Source organism: Rhinopithecus bieti, unplaced genomic scaffold (assembly GCF_001698545.2).
Source record: "Rhinopithecus bieti isolate Rb0 unplaced genomic scaffold, ASM169854v2 scaffold_13247, whole genome shotgun sequence".
NCBI lineage: Eukaryota > Metazoa > Chordata > Mammalia > Primates > Cercopithecidae > Rhinopithecus > Rhinopithecus bieti.
This window is the reverse complement of record NW_016807505.1, coordinates 635,545-655,392: the sequence shown is the minus strand read 5'-3', so window position 1 is coordinate 655,392 and position 19,848 is coordinate 635,545. Positions and strand designations below refer to the sequence as shown.

The window sequence follows — 19,848 nt, the reverse complement described above, 5'->3', positions numbered from 1 at the left end:
GACGAGTTGATGGGTGCAGCACACCAACATGGCACATGTTATACATATGTAACAAACCTGCACATTGTGCACATGTACCCTAGAACTTAAAGTATAATAATAAAAAATAATTTTTAAACCTTCAAAGTCTTAAACTAAAAAAAAAACTACATTAAATAAAATATATTTTATGTTTAAATAATAAAATATATTTTATGTTGTATAAATACATATCTGTTGTATAAATATAAATATATATGTTGTATAAATTATATGTTGTGTGTATATATACAACGTAGATAACTTTACCTTTACATTCTAATACATTACTGAAATAATGATAACCTAAATATTTCATGATTTGACTATATCTCATTAAAGAAACCACATGGACCTAATTTTCAAGGATTACTCATTCTAGGAATGCTCTACAGAAACAGAGGCATAAGTGCATAAAAACTGGCATATTCTGATTATAAATATCTGGATATCTTGCAGTAGCAAAATGTTCATAACCATTATTCTGAAAACAAGAAATAGCTAAGGAAAATGTGGCGTCCTTCACATTCACTGAAAACACTGACACATCTATAGTTTTTGACATAGAGATCTCAAGACCTATAAGACCTCAGGAGATTGTACAACATATATTACTACCAAAATGTCAAATCTAAAGCTCATTTACAATAAAATTAATGGGTTATGATCAATACATCTTATACAGAAAGATTAATGATTGATAGATAATTGTATTCACATAAAAAGTTTTTCCCTAATATAGGGCAGATGATTAAACATATTTCCTCTGGAAAGCATGGGGAAAAGGTTAAAAATACATCTGTCATAAATAATTTTATATTCTTCTATATTGCTAAGCTTTCTTAAAATGAAGCAGTAATTTATGGCTGGAGCTCTTTGATCTTAAACTAAAAAAGGGAAAATTAGGGAAGCAGGATTAAAAGTTGAAACACATTTTAGCTTTAGTGTGTCGAGAGCTCAAAAGCTGAAAAGCACTTAAATTGATCAGTTGTGTATTGACTAAGTAATCTCAAAGGAAATCCTTAAGCAAGGAGTTCACCGTTCTGACTTTTGGCTTTATACTTTACCCAACTTCATCAACATTTCCCCAAATTCTCAACTGTACAATGCATGTGGGCCTCTATTAAGATCTATTAAGATCTATCTTCTTTGCATGTGTTGTGGAAATAATCATACTAAACCTTAATAACTATATTTGCTTGTATATTCAATTATGTAGCACATAGAATAGAAAAGCATGAAGGTATCCCATTAATTCCCTCTCTGCAGAACAAGAGACATGTTCAAGTGGTCTGTGAAAGAAAGTATAAAGAATCGAGCACCAAAATACATGAGTGCGTAGGGACAATACTGCAATCTTTAAGACTTGAGGTTGCTCAGCATGTTTTTATAACAGAGAAAAAAGTGTAAGAGAATTTAAGAATATGCATAGAAAAAACACAAATGTGTTAAAATAAAAATACTTGAGTAATTACTCACGACACGATTTGCTAAAAAGGCCTGTGCTAAAGAGAGAACGTACTTGAACTATTATGAGGGCATCGATCAATAAGCACCATGTAATACACAATCTACTTGAGACGTTTTTATGTATTAACCAATATTTTGACTAGTTTGATGAGTTTTTTTTAACTTTCTATTGAAGAATAATATACATGTAGAAAAGTGCATCCACTAAAATTGTAAAGCTCAATGTATTTGCATGATGCAAACACACCAAGTACTCAACACACAGATCAAGAAATAAAAATTACATGCATTCTAGAAACCACCCAGGTGTCTTATATCTATGATTATCTCAGGCATGCCATCAAGAGAAGAAAATTTCCTATATAACTTACCTTGCTGCAACAACGAGAAAAAGACTAATTCAAGTCAATACTTAATAATTCAATTAGAAGCAGAAATATAATGTAGTATGACCACAAAGATCTTGAACCATGGAGTCTCTATTCTGAAACCCCAATAATTAAACAGATGAGGAAACTCTGTTAATATTTTGGTACACCTGGATTTCACTACAATAAATTTTGATCCAATATGAAATTGCCAAAAATTCTCTTAAATTCTACATTTTTCCATAAAAGCAGAAGATAGTTAAAATTAAAACAGAAATTATAGATTCAATAGTGTAGGTGACATGGTGAGGGTCTCAATGAGGAAAAGGACATATCATCAAAATGTCCTTCAATAAGCTTCACAACAACCTAAAGACCTAGCAAAGAGCACATGACATACGAATTTCAAAAGATAATGGTTTAGCTACTCACCCCTCTTCTCTGAAGTGGAGGATCAGACTCCAGGCCTTCTATCTCAGCAAAACATGAAAGAGAAAAAAAAGCAAACATAATCTTAGAAAATACTCCACAGTAAAAATAACAAAGCACGAAACGTGGTTCCATTGTCATTATTTAATAAAGGCATGCCATATTTCCTTCTTTCAGCATAACACTAATGAGATTTGCAGACATATCACAGTTGCTTGACCCTTAATTCAATCTTCTAAAGGTTTTCATTTGTTACTTAAGAACATATTTCCTATATGTAAGTATCTATCTACAATTAAAGCAAGTCTTGGGTCAGTAAGCATACTAAAGAGCATACTGAGTCATAAGACAGGATGCTAATGCCCTCTCAGGAGAGACAGAAAAGGCATGTTCACAGGGGTACTCTGTTGTCACTGAGGGGTCCCCAAATAGAGCCAGGCTCTGAGAGTCTTATTTGTCCTATTTGAGGGCTGCACATCTGGACCTCAGATTGACATCTGGAATGAGTCCCTCAGCATCCTCAGACAATTATTCTCATCATCGATCCAAACAAGCGCCCTCCCAACAAATAAGCATTTCCACAGCCAGGCTTATTTTGTGCATGGTTATCTAATGTATCATCAGTGAGAACAGTAAATGTACAGTAGACATTTGTTTAGTATCTGAATGATGGAACCCTCACATACATAGCATGAAAAAACATATGACTGAATTGTTCCAATAAAATTAGATTAAAATCTGGCCAGGCACAGTGGCTCACGCCTGTAATCCCAAGACTTTGAGAGGCCAAGGCGGGTGGTCACGAGGTCAGGAGTTCAAGACCAGCCTGGCCAAGATGGTGAAACCCCGTCTCTACTGAAAATACAAAAATTAGCTGGGTGTGGTGGCACGCACCTGTAATCCCAGCTACTCAGGAGGCTGAGGCAGGAGAACTGCTTGAACCCAGGAGGCGGAGGTTGCAGCAAGCTAAAATCATGCCACTGCACTCTAGCCTGGGCAACGGAGCGAGACTATGTCTCAAAAGAAAAAAAAAATCTATTGGGGAATTTTATAAAAACTCTTTAATCAACTAAAAGTTTAAGGAGTAAATGAGGTAGCAGAATAAATATATGGTATTATTATGGTACTAATATGTATAGAAACATCTATGTTATGAATATGCTAGATAAAGATTCAAAAAAACAATAGTTAGAACATGTGAATTTCACTATGAGATTATTTTCACTCAACATGAAGCGTGAAAAAAAGGAAATAGGTCAGTGATTCTCCACCATTGTTTAGGTCATTTCAAAAAGAGATTTAAACAAAGAGAAGAAACAGTAATGAGGAATCCTTGAGCAAGGTAGGGACACCCCTGGGGAAATATATCTACCAAAACAATAATCTCCTTTAAGCCTCTGAAATAATGAACTCGCAGTCCTTGACGTTCTGAAATCATTGCCCACAGAACACATAAAGAATTTCAAAACTACCAAACTGGCTGCTCACCTCTTTTCCCTGAAGTTTCCTTGAAGTTGTTTGAGCTTTTAACCTGCAGCAAAATATCACATAGAAAATAAATCAGATCAGAGAATGCTCCAAATGAATAAAAAATAAAGCACAAGATTGGTTCCATTATAATTTCTTATCATACAGGCATCTCAGCACTCTAGTCCTTGCTACAAACATCAGCATTGTTTGATCTCATCACCTTTGTCATTTCATTTATAAATTTCTTTCCTCCTTGAATTCTTTACTCTGAAAATAGCCAATTTCCTCTCTACCAAGCTATCTAAGCGACACAGCAGTCGTATCTTGAATGGGAAATGCTAAAGTTGTAGTCTACCAATAAAGATTTTATGAAAATACACTGTGATGTGAAAAATGAAAGACACAAGATAGTGGTATTGTGAGATAACTGAAGAGTTCACCAACTGGGCCTGCTCTGAATGTGTTATTCATCCTGTTGCAACAGAAGAGATGGCCATTCATTGAGCCACACCTCAGCATCTCAGATACTTGTGCTTATCCTTGATTCAGACAAGTCTACTACCAATAAGTAAACACTCCTCACACCACACTGAGGCTCCTAACAATGTATCTTCTACATTCAGCTTATAGCAGAAAACAGCACAGGCGGAGTCTGACTTGACTTTAGTGAAACTGGTTTTCACGACAACTCCAGAAGCTTCTCAGAACCCTTTGGTCTCAGCAAAATGTGAAGTGATATTGCAGTGGGATGGCTGTCAATGCTGATATATTTACTTCATATGATAAAAATAAAATGTCAGGAGTTAACTATGAAGATTATATCATTTAAAAGGTTATTGACAGCAGCATACAACATGAAATTCCTTCCATGTGACAGGCGTATATTCCCTATCCAGGGTAGAAGACTAATATACAAATGTCACTAACATTGTGACGAAGTAGAAATAAGACAACTAAACACAGGAGGAGGAAAGAAAAAGAGGAAAACCAAAAGCACTCATGAGGACCCTCCCATGTACCCAGCATGCACTGTTCAGCCACATATACCCACCCACCCTCCTGAAGGCCCAGCACAGACAGCATTGTGTTTAAATCCCTGATCTACCATAAAGCTCATGTTGCACGAGCAGTAGGGGAGTGTTAAAGAACGTCCCCCAAACTCTTAAATCAGAAGTAAAAGATTAACTAGGAAAACACAGAACCAACAGAATGAAGAGAGGTACAAAAGTAAAAAACTCACCTAAGTATGAATAAATAAATAAATAGGCAAGCAAAGACTACACCGTGACCAAAGAGCACAGCAAATATAAAGAAAATACAAACACAATAAATATCAGTCATAGCTACACACACACACACACACATGAGGGGACTCCACACACCTACTAGAAGAAAAATATTTTCAGCAGGCTCACAAAATAAAACGTAATATGTTTTCTATGAGAGATGCATCTAAAACAAATGGATTCTACAAAAATAAACGGATGGGTGAAAGTATATCAGGCACATGAAAACAAAAAGAGATCAGGAATAGTGATTCTTATATCACACAATGTATTCAAGTCCCACAATGTTAACCAAGGCAAAGAAGGACACATTTTTTATGCTAAAAGATATAATACACATGAAGATTTGACCCTTATGGAGACTTATATACCAAATAACATAATAACCACCTTTATGAATAAAAAACTACATGAGATGTATGAGATGTAAGGAGACAAGACATAGAAGATCCTATAATAGAAAACGATAATACACCATTATCAGAAAAAGACAGATCAACTGGGCAAAAATAGCAACATAAAAATAGGGTAGATTTTATGGCTATGTATTAAACTTGACTGATAATAGAAGATATGTATTGTTCTTAAGTGCCCAAGGCATAGTCACAAAAAACTGATTATATATTAGGTTGGAAAGAAAATTAGTAACTCAAGAAATATTAAAACATCACAATGCAAGAAAATAGACTTTATTAGCAATAACATAAAGGCTCTTTCACCAAGAAATTTTAAAATATCCTATTAACTACTGAGTAAAAGGAAAATATGAACAGAAAATACATATGTTTAAATAATATGTAAATACATATTTTATACATATGTCTTTGTATGCAGATATGTATTTACATATTATTTAAAATATACAACAAATGAGAATCTGTAATATGCATTTAAAGGCAGTTCTAGAGGAAAATTCATTGCACTGAACATTTTGTTATTTTAAAATGAAAAGTAGGTGAATGAAAGAATTCAATTTTCATCTTAAAACACTAAAAAAGAGCAAAAGTGAAAGAATAAGAAAGAAATAAGGATCAAAGCAGAAATTAATGAAGATAATATGTTAAAAACCATAGATGTAATTAATAATTGAGAAGTCTGTGGTTTTAAAAAATATTAACTACATAGGCACTCTACTAGCTAACTTTATCAAAAAAGGGAGAAAATACATATACACAAAATAATGCTTCATGAGCACTTGAACATAATGTGCATTCTGCTATTGCTGGGTGTCGTCGTCTACATACGCCAGGGGAGTCAAGTTGGTTAATAGTGTTCTTACATCCACCTTTACTGATTATCTTATCCCTGTTCAATCACAGTACTGAGAAAGCTCTGAAATTTCAAACTGTAATTGGGAATGGTCAAATGTTTCATTTCATTTCAAAAGCCTATATTGGAAACGTAACCCTCAATGCAACAGTGTTTAATGAGGCAACATTTAAAAGGTGATTAGGCTGTGAGAGCTCTGCCCTCATCAATGGATTAATGCTGTTATTTCAGGAGTGTGTTCCTATAAAAGAAGATATTTGTCTCATCCACACCCTCTCTTTGCCCTTCTATCATAGGATGACACAGCTAGAAGGCCCTCACCATATACCAGCCCCTTGATCTTTCCAGCCTTCCGAAATGTGAGCCAATAAATTTCCACTCATTACAAATACCCAGTCTGCAGCATTCTGTTACATCAGAGCAAAAGGGACTGACACAGAAAACTGGTAACATAAATGCAGTATCTTTTGTATCTAGATATCCAGTTGTCCTAGCAACATTTGTTGAAAAAACTGTTCTTCCCATCACAGAGAGGACAATGTCCAGATAACATGCCTTCTTGGGGTGCAGGAATCATACGGTTCAAAAGCCAGCGTAGGAATCCAGGATGCTAATGCCCCTATTTCAATATGAGGGAAGTTTAGGTCTCACGCTGTGTGAATCAAAAGCATTGTTCAAATCTTGTTGACTAAAAGTAATTGGTCAAGTAAACAGCAATATCCATAGTGATCTGGGAAGACACCATTCAGCAGAACTCAAGAAGGGGCAGATCAACTTGGTATTTTTCAGGATTTGAGTCTCTGATAAGGATGAAATGAGATAGAACACTTCGCCACTGATTTTAAAGATTTTAGAAAGGTTAGAAATCTTTTGTAAACCAGCACAGTGATCAAATACATCATAGAAAAAAAGCTGGATTTTATTCGGGGGCAAAGGGATATTAAACCTGGAGATTTTATACAGCCTGGGAATCTCTGCTTTTTAATTTAATTTACTCTATTCACATGTAATTTTATTATTGACATAGTTGAGTTTATGATGTCATTCTTCTTCTTCTCCTCTATGTCTCATGTGTTTTTGTTTCTCTTTTCCTCTTTACTTCTTTCTTTTTCATTAAGTAATTATTTTATAATTTAGCATTTAAACTTCCTTAATAATTTTTTTCACTATATTTTTTGAATTTTTTCAGTGGTTGCTCTAGGGTTTACTGCATATATCTTAACTCACCCAAATAAGTTTCTAATTTACACTAGATTAATTTCAGTCATAGACATAAATGTTACACCTGTATAGGTCTATTTCCCTTTTTGCCATCTTTTGTGGTATTATTATACATATTACATTTACTGATGCTATAAGCCAAGCAAGACATTGTAATAAATATTAATCTACCATCTGTACTCATTTCCTTAGTCCTGTATTGCTTTGCATCCACCTATCTTCTTTGGAAAATATATTACACTTTTATATGTAATAGACTCCAAAATACATTATATACATATTATTTTATAGCATTTATTTTAAAATCACTTAAGAGAACAATTACATTTCTACTGTCTTTTATATTTATATAATTACCTTTACAAGCATTTTGCTTCTTTATGTTGATTTGAAAAACTACCTAGGGTCACTTGCTTTCGGCTTGAAGAACTTCAAGTATTTAGAGAACTTTTTAAGGGGGCTTTGACAGCAGTATACTCTCCAACTTTTTTTTTTAATTGAGGAAGTCTTTATTTTGTTTTCATTTTTGAAAGACAGCTTTGCCAGGTACAGAATTCTTAGATGACAGTTTTTTTTCCTTTGAGCATTTTTAATATGTTATCACTTTGTCTCTGGCCTCCATTGCTTTTGCTGAAGTCAGCTGTTCATCTTCCTGGGGTTCCCTTGTAAGGAACAAATCATTTTTCTCACACTGTTTTCAAGACTTTCTTCTTGTTTTTGACTTTCAGAAATCTTACTGTGATGTTTCCATTTGTCAGTCTTTGCATTTATTCATTGGAATTCATTGAGCTTCTTGGATATGTAGGTTATTGTTTTTCCACAAATATGGGAAGTTTTCAGCCATTGTTTCCTTCAGTATTTTTTCTGATCCTTTGTATCTCCCCTGTCTCTCTGGTACTCCCATATGTGTATGCTGGTATGCTTAATGATGTTCTACATTCTCTGAGACTCTCTTTGTTTTTCTTTATTCTTTATGCTCTCTGTTCTTTTGAACATAATCTCTATTGTTCTATCTTCAAGTTTACTTCTTGTTTCTTCTGCCAGTTCAAATCCACTATTGAGCCCTCTAATAAACTTTTAAATTTTAGTTATTGTACTTTTCAACTCCAGAATTTTCATTTGGTTCTTTTTACTAATTTCTATCTTTTTATTGGTATTCACTATTTTGTGTGACATACCTTCCTTTACTTCTTTTTTTTTTTTTGAGACAGAATCTCACTTTGTCACCCACGCTGGAGTGCAGTGGTGTGATCTCAGCTCACTGCAGCCACTGCCTCCTGTGTTCAAGTGATTCTTGTGCCTCAGCCTGCTGAGTAGCTGGGACTACAAGCGTAAGCAACCATGTCCAGCTAATTTTTCTATTTTTAGTAGAGACAGGGTCTCGCCATGTTGGCCAGGCAGGTCTGGAACTTCAGCCAGTGAACAGCGCTGCTATGAACATTCATGTACATGTGTTCATTTGAACATTTGTATTCAATTCTTTTGAGTGTGTACCTAGGGCTAGTATTGTTGGGTTATATGGTAATTTTATGTATAACTTTTTAAGGAACTGCCAAAATGTTTTCCACTAAATCAGGAGGAAAAAATTGATAAGTGGTCTTCTAGAAGCTAATAGAAAGAGGTGAGAGAAACTGTATCCCAAATGTATTTCTTTAGCTTAAGCTCAAACTAGAATACCCCAGAAAAGATAAGGGCCAGTCAGTCTAGTTTTCATGTCATCTCATGTCATCAAGACAACATAAGGTCTTATTGTTGAAACAAGCCATGGAACCCCACAATCATATATTCACTTTGCCTGAAAACACCTACCAGAATGGCATCCTTAAATCCTGGTTGAAAGTTCACAGGAGACCAAACAGATATCTGGGTGTGTCAGCTATGCTGGTGTCAACAAGCCAAAGAGTAGTCTTCCTCAATCATCCTTATCTAAGGGGAGGAGGAGAAGACAGTAGACCAAGATGACAAATATTACTTTCTGCATGTATGGCTTATGCATGCTATTTCTTAATGAAGAGATATGATTAGTACTGGAAAAAATGATCCATTAGATAGGCTATGGGCCATTTATTCATCAAACAGAATAAAGACTAAGTATACAGGTCTCTTGACTTTGGAGAATATCTCAGGTAGTTTAATGCGGAAATAAGACCTTCAATTGATCACCCTTGTTTACATATTCAAGGAAGCCATATCGATAACAATTGGCATTATAATGTTGCTTGCACTCCATCATATAATGATCATACTGGAGCCAGGTGAAACTCAAATTTTAGAAAACACTAGCCGGGCGCGGTGGCGGGCGCCTGTAGTCCCAGCTACTCGGGAGGCTGAGGCAGGAGAATGGCGTAAACCCGGGAGGCGGAACTTGCAGTGAGCTGAGATCCGGCCACTGCACTCCAGTCTGGGCAACAGAGCGAGACTCTGCCTCAAAAAATAAAAAAAAATAAAAAATAAAAAAAAGAAAACAGACATCATACTACTCATAATTGTATTTAATTTAATGAATGATGGGACATGTATATATCAGAATTAGAACATGTAGCCATAATGCCATAATCTTTATGTTGTGAGTCATCACCAATAAACCACAAACATTGTAAAAACATAGCAACCTGACATATATAAATTAGAAGTTAATATGTTAACTTCTATATTTAGACCAAATGAGTATCACATCTACAGATGACACCAATAATGACAACACTTGTCAACATTGTATCAATGCAATTTTAGTAAAAAAGAAAGTTTCCCTCTTGCAGATCCTGTCAAGTATGCTAGTCACTCATTGAGAAGAATGCATAATGATAATCATGTTGCCTGAAGGAATGGCCCTGACTGTCATTCAGATAAGTGTCTATAAAGGTCTTATTTACCATTGGCATTATTCACAGCACACACTTACATCATAACGAAAATGAAGCCAGACGTACTTGGGAGAGAAAAGTCAGGCACCAGGTTGCTCATCAGTTTATCCAGTTTCAAGTTTCATGGGCAAACACGTATTATTGAAACTCACATTTTTACCCCAACTGCAAGGACCCTTCAGTCATAAAGATTCATCTATGATCAAAACATATCCTAGCTCTGTTAAAATACTATACTAACATTGCAGAAAACTTTGTCTGTATATTTAGACCACAGTAATTGCAGTGCATTGAGCAAACTTCCAATGTATCATATTTCTCAACCTGAAAACAAACAATCGTAGGGAAAAAGTAAGGAATTTCTCATGAAGATTGCATTGCATGTGTCAGTCAATCATTGAGAAGAAAACCCTTTCATGATACTCATGTTGTCTGAATGAATAAATCTAATTATTATAGAGCTCAGTCTTCCCTAGTTCAATTACCTATTTGGAATTTTTCAGTCAGCAAAGGCAGCCTCTCACCTCCACTCAATAGAATAATGCCAGGAGGACTTACCAAATCTTCCAATGAGAGAAAAAGAACAAGGGTCTGAGTGCCAAATATCCAAGAAAATTAGGAATTATAGGAAACTTAACACTTAAAGAATCAGAATTTATAGTTTACTTAGAAGCACACAGATAGAAGTGTGCAAAACAAGTTTCACAGAAAGATTCCATTGCCGGAATCCCAAAATAAAATCCCCAATAGAAGGAAACTAAGAAATCCAAACTTCTTGTCTCACAATTGTTACCTAGGCTGGGCCTCAGCATAATCCATCTGAGCTTAATTTTTACATCACCATTTCTCTTCAAGATAACATCTCATCACTGACACAGCCCATGGCACTCATATGCATATGCACACTTAGATCAAATATGCTCACCAGAGATGGTTTCCGTAACACTGGTGGTAAAGTGGACTGGATGCCACATTTTCAGTGCCAGGCAGTTGAGTGGTGTCAGTTTCTCCCTGAACAACAGAGTAAAGGGTTTTCTTCCTCCACAGTCTTTTCTGTAAAAGACAAGAGCAGGCTACAGTCAAAGGGTGGGATTACATCTCTTATATGTGCATGACTCCTAATCACTGTTCCTAATTTCTACAAGACTGAGATGTGTGATACTCCAAATATGACCCGTTACTTAAGCTGTGGTAGGCCATTGATTCCCTGGGTACAGTAAGGGCCGAGCACATAGGTATCATGTCTTTTGACAACCTGGTAAGAAATGATTTCCCTGCAGAAATAAAAACTTCTTACCCTCTTCATATCAGTAACAATTGGCATCATACATAGTGTATGCCTTTCTTTATACTGAATCTAATGACACCTGAGTGAGACTCAGGATAAGGAAATGAGATTTCAGACTACCTGTATTGTATTCAATTTCAATCAAGGGTAACTTACAGCTGAATATCAAGCCATTCCCTAAAATTGTCAAAAGTCTTTCAGTTGTGAGTAGTGCCTCAATGATCCACAAACATCATAACACCATACACAGCAACCCAAAAAATAAAATAATAGAAATGGATTGTCTGTTTGTACAATCACTAAAGAGTTGATTGCAATGAATTACTAAATGTCTCATCTTTAAATCAAAGTATGCTCAGGCAAATAAAAAAGGAGTTTTAATGAGGACCCCATTAGATCAGTCGCTCATCGGAAAGAATAGATCACTGCTCACTAATTTTGTATGAACAGGTAAATGTAATCATTTTGAAGGCCAATGTTCAATATTCAAATGGTCCACTTGGAATTTTTTAATTATGAAAGACAGAACTCATCTATATAATCCATGTAATGACATACCTCTTGCTGGATCAACATTCTGAAGCACACCATGAGGAAAAAATCAACCAAGATATTCTCTCTTATAATGTATGAGTATTAAGAATAAAGACAAGACAAAAGAATTTTAAAAGTTCCTTTAGCAGTAGATAGAGGCAAATGATGCAAGATTCCCCAAAGGGTTTCTTCCTACCAAGCTCAAAATGGAAGACCCCATACCCCCCAAATCTAATGACTTCTCACACCTTCTTGTAAGGATTAGCACTACTTTCGAGCCTTCGCTTAATCCTATTGAGCGTGATTTTTACATTATTATGTCCCCTGAAGATACTCTTTATTCATATATTTACGTTGTCTTGTAAGCACTTACCAGAATAGCATCCTTAAACAACGGTTGCAGGAACACAGGATGAGTTAAATTCACTGCAGCATGCCTGTGTGGTAGCACTTGCCTCTGTGGCAACACCAGAGGGTGCTCTTCTCAGCAGTCTTTATCTACAGGCATAGGAACGGGACCATAGTTCAAAATCAGACATAAATTGTTCCTGTGTGTATGGCTTACACAGGCTATTTCTTAGTGGAGAGATATGGCCCATACTACCACAAAAAGACATATTACTAAGGCTCTAGACAATTGACTTATCAACATCATAAGGACAAGGTATGCCAGGTTTTTGACACTGAGTAATCTGCAATATTATCATATATCATACTACAGAGATGGTAAACAGGACCGAACATATTCCAACAGTATTTTAATACAATTTCAGTAAAAGTGAACATTTTTGGAAAGAATTCCATCAAGTAGGCCAGTCACTCATTGAAAATAAAAACCCACAGTGAGACCCATGACTCTGAATTTGTGAACCCAGTCGTTTCAAAGTCCATATTAGGAATAAGTGTCACCATTTCTAACATGTGTTTTCATTATTCTGAAAATAGTGGGGTCACATGTGTGAAGGGAAAATAAAAACTTGGGACCCCAATTTCCTACACCAAAAGAAAAAAAAACTAAGCTGAAAGCTGAGTCATGCAAGAATTTCCTTTTGTTCTTAAGCAGATAGCTACAGATTAAAGGTTGAAGATCTCCATAGGTAGCTACTCTATGTTCACCTTATCTTATGTACAGTGATGATTTACTGAGCGTGAGATGAATACATTATTGACTATTCCGCTACCTGCTCCTTTTGTCTTGGAACATACGGATGATCATACCCTCCCTTTTCCCCCTCCAGCCCACTTTCCCCTTTAAACACTGAAGCCCTCAAAATCATCTTTGGAGAAAGACATAGACCCCAGACGGTTTCTGTGATTTGGGGTTTATTTCTTCTGAGCGTGTCCTTAACCTTGTCAAAATAACTTCTAAATCTCAGATACTTTTTGGTTTACACATGATAGGAACTGAAATTTGGGTATGAATTTGGTGATCAAATTACTAAATTTTTAAGTTTCATAGGCAAAGTACATACTGATTCTCACATTCTCCTCTCCACTACCGTGGTCTCCTCCATTACCGTGGTCTCCTCCATTACCGTGGTCTCCTCCATTACCGTGGTCTCACAGTTACAGCAAGTTCATCAGTAACTCAAAACAGTGAAACACTGTTAGAGCCCCACAAGAATAATATAGAAAAACATTTTGTCTAGCCAAAGGTATATTAAATACTGGACTAGGTAACAGTGAATTTAAAAAATCTTCAATATTGAATTGTATGAAGTTCAAATAAAAAGTAAAGATTTTGTCGTGAGGATTATATCATAAAGGAAAACTCATATTGAAATTCAGATTACCTGAAAGTGTTAAACTAATTCCCTTAGGTGGGAGTCTTCCGTAGCTCAATGTTCTATGTAGAATATACATGTCAATAAAGGAAGCTACTGATCTTTTACAATAGAATGGCACATCTCTTGGCAGCATGTCTTACTGAAACACACAATAAGAGAAAAAGCCAAAGAATGAGACCCGAATATAGCATAGTATTAGACATTACAGATCACTGAAACAAAGCTTATAGGCTGAGAATTTTTTGTCCATTTATAGGTATACTGACACAGTTGGGCAAACAAGTTACCCATAAAGATTTTGTTATTTCAAGTTCAAAAGAGAATTCCCCTTGAAGGAAAATAGCCGTCACTATTATCTGTTCCAGCACTGTCATCTAGGCAGGCTGAACCTCAGCATAATCCTATTGAGTGTAATTTTAAGTCATTATTTCTCACCAAGACATTAGAAGGTTTCGTTATTGATGAAAGACATGGTACTCCCCATGCACACTTGAGAAGGCTTCCCGAAGCTCTGATGCTAGGATGCATTGGTGTCAAGAGCATTTTCATTACAGGACACCTGGGTGCTGTCCACTGTCCCAGTCGCAACGGGCCAAAGAGTGCTCTTCTTCCATATCATCAACTAAGGGGCAGATGTAGAGCAAATGTCAAAGGGAGAACTACATCTCACCTGTGTATATGAGTCATGCATGGTTTCTGTTAATTGAGCAATATTGACAATACTAAAAAAAGACCTATTATAAAGGTTTTAGTCCACTGGTTCACAAAATATAATAAGGACGAATCATACAGGTCTCTTGGCTTTGGAGAAGCAATTCAGTGGTTTTATGCAGAAACAAGAACATCCCATTGATAATCGCTTTATATATTCAAGGAAGCTGTATCAGTAACAATTGGCATGGTTTATTGTATATGAACTTTCATAAAACACAGACACTCTGGAAGCCACATGAATCTCAGCATCTAGAAATCAGTTATCAGGGCACATGGAGTTGTATGCATTTATATGCATCTTGGCCAAAATGCCCAGTTTTCATATTGTGAACCCTCATCAAATGTTCCACAAACATCACAAAATGGAATAACATAAATATTATAATAGGTAGAGGTGAAGGCCAGGCACGGGGGCTCAAGCCTGTAATCCCAGCACTTTGGGAGGCCGAGGTGGGCAGATCACGAGGTCAGGAGTTCAAAAACAGCCTGACCAACATGGTGAAACCCCATCTCTACTAAAAATACCAAAAAATTGGCCAGGAATGGTAGCACTTGCCTGTAATCCTAGCTACTCAGGAGGCTGAGGCAGGAGAATTGCTTGAACCCATGAGGCAGAGGTTGCAATGAGCTGAGATCATGCCACTACACTCCAGCCTGGGCAACAGAATGAGACTCCATCTCAAAAAAATAATAATAGGTAGAGGTGGATCTATGTCTACTCTTACATGTAGATGAAAAGAATATTACATTGTCTCATCATTATCTCAGTAAAATTTCAATAAAAAGACATGTTTTAATCACAAGGAAGCCATAAAGAATGTCAAGTCACTTACTGAGGAGTAGAATGTACATTGGGAACTGGGACACATGTTGCCGCTTTGGTGAACCTACTCATCTCAAAGGCCCTTTCAGGACCAACTGGAAGCATTCACAGCCTGTATTTTCATTATACTGAAAATGATGAAGTCACATGATATTTGGGGTTTATATTCAGATACTAGTTTGCCCATCAATTTATTCAGTTCTCTGTTTCATGGGCAAAGCAAATTACTGATGTTACATATTTGTATCCACTGGCATGATTTTTCTGTTACGAAAAGTTTACCAGTGAGTAAACTGGCCATACCATTATAATATCTTAAAGTTTTTAAGGTAAAATAAGAAAAAAATGGGTGTAGTTGTATATATGTACCCAAGCGAACATTGTATGTTAGATTGGGCATTATTAATCAGGTGAAACAGAAAATAAAATGTTCTCAACTTTCAATCCCATCAAATGCAGGTAAAAAGTAAAGATTCTGTCATAGCATCATATCAGATAGGTCAGTCACTCTCTGAGAATAAATCCATACTGAGATTCAGATTTTTTAAATAAGTAAACATAATAGCCTTAAGAGTGAATCATCACTAGCGGTCTATCTTGAATGTATGTGTGATGAAAGCAGTCACTCTGCTTTGATTAATGGGATGATGCATCTCTTGCAACACTGAAAGATACAATGAAAGATATAATGAGAGAAGAAAAACCAAGGAATGAGTTCCAGATGTCTCATACTATTAAGAATTATAAATAATGGAAAGAATGCTTAAAGGATGAAAATGTGTTGTTTACCCAGAAATGCATACACAGGGCAAGTTTGCCACAATGGTGTTGTTTTCTCAAGTTCCAAAATTATTCACCTAAAAGAAACAACGATTTCTAACTTCTTGTCTCAGGTTTTTCACTTATGTTAGGTCTCCACATAATCCTATTGAACATAATTTTTATGTCATCTTCCCTGTCGAAGACAATATAACATCTCAATATTGACCCAAGCCAGGGGGTTAATCTATGGAGTCATCTCCCCACAAAGGCAGAATCGTAGATATTAGCATGCTTATCAGAGATAGATTAATGTTCTACGGTGGATTGGAGTTGCTACATATTCAGTGCTGGACACCTGGATGGTATAAATTGCCCTGGGTGCAGCAGGCCAAGTGGTGCTCTTCCTTCGCTCTCATCTAAGAAGAGAGGAGTAGGCCAGGTGTCAAAAAGGAAAACATTGTTTCCCATAGTTATATGGCTCACGCACAGTTTTCCTTAGTGGAGCAAAATAGTCAGTACCCCAGAAATAGCCCATTATGTAGTCTATAGACCACAGATTCACCAAACACAAGAAGGACAACATATACAGGTTTCTTGACTTTGGAGAATCACTGGTGTGGTGTCATGCAGAACTGGGATGATGCCACTGCTGATCCCTGCTCTAGGTAATTGAGATGGCCATATCAGAAACAATCGCCATGGTCACTTGCCAATTCACACTCATAACATGAAACTTCTAAAGCCACATAAAACAGCCTCCAGCAATCAGATATCAGGCTGCTCAGAATTGTATTCATCTTTTATCATTGCTTTTACTTGCTTACTTTGAATTTAATTTTAATTTTCCCCCTAACTTCCCAATGGGAAAGATTATTTATTTAGATCTTTGTTCTTTTTAATATACATTCAGTGGTATAAATTTCCCAGTAGGCATTGCCTTTGTTGCATTCCTAAATTTTTGATAAGTTGTGCTTTCAATTCCATTTAGTTTGAAATATTTTAAAAATTTATCTTGAGATTTCTGTGACCTTCAGTTGTTTTGGAGTCTGTTGTTTAACCTCCAAGTATTTTCATGTTTTTCAGCTATCTTTTTTTTAGTGATTTTCTTTTTTTTACTTTCATTTCCTGGTAGTCTGAGAACACACTTCGTATGATTTCTAATCTTTTAAATTTGCTGAGGTGCATTTTCTAGCCCAGAATGTGGTCTATTCTGCTGAATGTTCCGTGTGTGTGAGAAAATGTGTCATCTGCTGTCACTGGGTAAAGTGTTCCATAGATGTCAGTTACATATCGTTGATTGAATCAAGTTTTTGATCATGGTTGATCATGTTATGCCCGTACTGATTTTCTGCTTGCTGAACCTGTCCATTTCTGATTGAGGGATGTCAATGCCTCCAACTCTAAGAGTGAATTTATCTGTTTCTCTTTGCAGTTCTATCAGATTTAGCTTCATGTACTGTAATGCTCTGTTGTTCAGTGTGTACACATTAAGGATTGTTATGTCTTCTTAGAAAACTGATCCCTTTGTCATTAAGGAATGCCCCTTTTGATCTCTGATAATATTCCTTGTTCTAAAGTCAGTTGTGTCTGAAATTAATATGGCTATTTCACTTTATTTTGATTAATGTTACCATGGGATATCTTTCTCCATTCCTTTACTATGAATATATTTGTGCCTTTATAAAGTGGATTTCCTTATTTTTTCTGTAGAGATGAGGTCTCATTCTGTCAACCAGGCTAGAGTGCAGTGGTGTGATCATAGCTCACTGTAGTCCCAAAATCCTGGGCTCAGGTGACACTCCACCTCGGCCTCCTAAGGACCACAGGTGCATACCACCATGCCCAGCTATTTAAAATGCATTTCTCACAGACAACATATAGTTGGGTCTTGTTTTTAATCCACTGACAATCTCTGTCTTTTAAGTGCTGTTTAAAGTGATTATTGATATACTTAGATTAATATATTCAGTATTTGTTATTGTTTTCTATTTATCAGCCTTGCAATTTGTTATTTTTTTGGTCTTCCACACCTTTTCTCCTCTCCCTGGTTTTAATTGAGCATTGTATAAGATTCTGCTTTTCCATAAAAAATATTAGCCAGGCATGGTGGCACATGCCTATAATCCCAGCTATTCAGGAGGCTGAGGCAGGAGAATCGCTTGAACCCAGGAGGCGGAGGTTGTGGTGAGCTGAAATTGTGCCATTGCACTCCAGCCTGGGCAACAAGACTGAAACAACATCTCAAAAAAAAAAAAAAAAAAAAAAAAAAAGGATTCTGCTTTTCCTTTTTTTTTTGGTAGAGATGGGCTCTTATTTTGTCGCCAGGCTGGACTTGAACTCCGAGGCTCAAGTGATCCTCATGCCTTGGCCTCCCAAAGTGCTGAGATTACACACATGAGTCACCACATCTGGCCTGATTCTGCTTTTTCTTCTATTAGTATATTGATTATACTGCTTTTTTCAAAATCATTTTTAGTGGCTGTGCTGGATATTGCACTATACATTTACAACTAATCCAAGTCCTTTTTCAAATTATACTATCCTACTTAATGGGTTAGTCCAATTAAGAGTATTTTCTCTCCCTCATGACTTTTATATATATATATATATTTATTTATTTATATGTGTGTGTATATATATATTTATATATGTATATATATTTTAAATACTTTAAGTTCTAGGGAACATGTGCACAATGTGCAGGTTTGTTGCATATGTATACATGAGCCATGTTGGTGTGCTGCACCCATTAACTCATCATTTACATTAGGTATATCTCATAATGCTATCCTTTCCCACTTCCACTACCCTACAACAGGTCCTGGTGTGTGATGTTCCCCTTCCTGTGTCCAAGTGTTCTCATTGTTCAATTCCCACCTATGAGTGAACATGCAGTGTTTGGTTTTCTGTCCTTGCGACAGTTTGCTCAGAATGATGGTTTCCAGCTTCATCCATGTCCCTACAAAGGACATGAACTCATCCTTGCTTATGGCTGCATAGTATTCCATGGTGTATATGTGCCACATTTTCTTAATCCAGTCTATCATTGATGGACATCTGAGTTGGTTCCAAGTCTTTGCTATTGTGAATAGTGCCGCAATAAACATACGTGTGCATGTGTCTTTATAGCAGCATGATTTATAATCCTTTGGGTATATACCCAGTAACGGGATAGCTAGGTCAAATGGTATTTCTAGTTCTAGATCCTTGAGGAATTGCCATACTGTCTTCCCAATGGTTGAACTGGTTTACAGTCCCACCAACAGTGTAAAAGTGTTCCTATTTCTCCACATCCTCTCCAGCACCTGTTGTTTCCTGACTTTTTAATGATCACCATTCTAACTGGTGTGAGATGGTATCTCATTGTGGTTTTGATTTGCATTTCTCTGATGGCCAGTGATGATAAGCATTTTTTTCATGTGTCTGTTGGCTGCATAAATGTCTTCCTTTGAGAAATGTCTGTTCATATCCTTTGCCCAATTTTTGACAGGGTTGTTTGTTTTTTTCTTGTAAATTTGTTTGAGTTCTTTGTAGGTTCTGGATAT

The 19,848-nt window shown here is 36.2% G+C and overlaps 1 protein-coding gene across 27 annotated transcripts in view; it reads right to left on the bottom strand.

Moving 5' to 3' along the window:
- LOC108535957 (uncharacterized) overlaps positions 1 to 19,848 on the bottom strand; it is a 191,608-nt gene that overhangs the window by 137,497 nt on the left and 34,263 nt on the right. For 23 of the 27 annotated variants that reach the window (XM_017882369.1, XM_017882368.1, XM_017882370.1 and 20 more), the window contains 8 exons: positions 14,440 to 14,626; positions 14,011 to 14,143; positions 13,690 to 13,821; positions 12,591 to 12,715; positions 11,321 to 11,448; positions 9,341 to 9,457; positions 3,774 to 3,816; positions 2,289 to 2,326 (listed from right to left, as the gene is read on the bottom strand). The gene's annotated coding sequence lies outside the window, so the exon portion shown is untranslated. Of the gene's footprint in view, positions 1 to 2,288; positions 2,327 to 3,773; positions 3,817 to 9,340; positions 9,458 to 11,320; positions 11,449 to 12,590; positions 12,716 to 13,689; positions 13,822 to 14,010; positions 14,144 to 14,439; positions 14,627 to 15,328; positions 15,373 to 19,848 lie in introns of those variants that run through there. The other 4 variants (XM_017882377.1, XM_017882374.1, XM_017882384.1 and 1 more) reach the window with 4 other exon arrangements.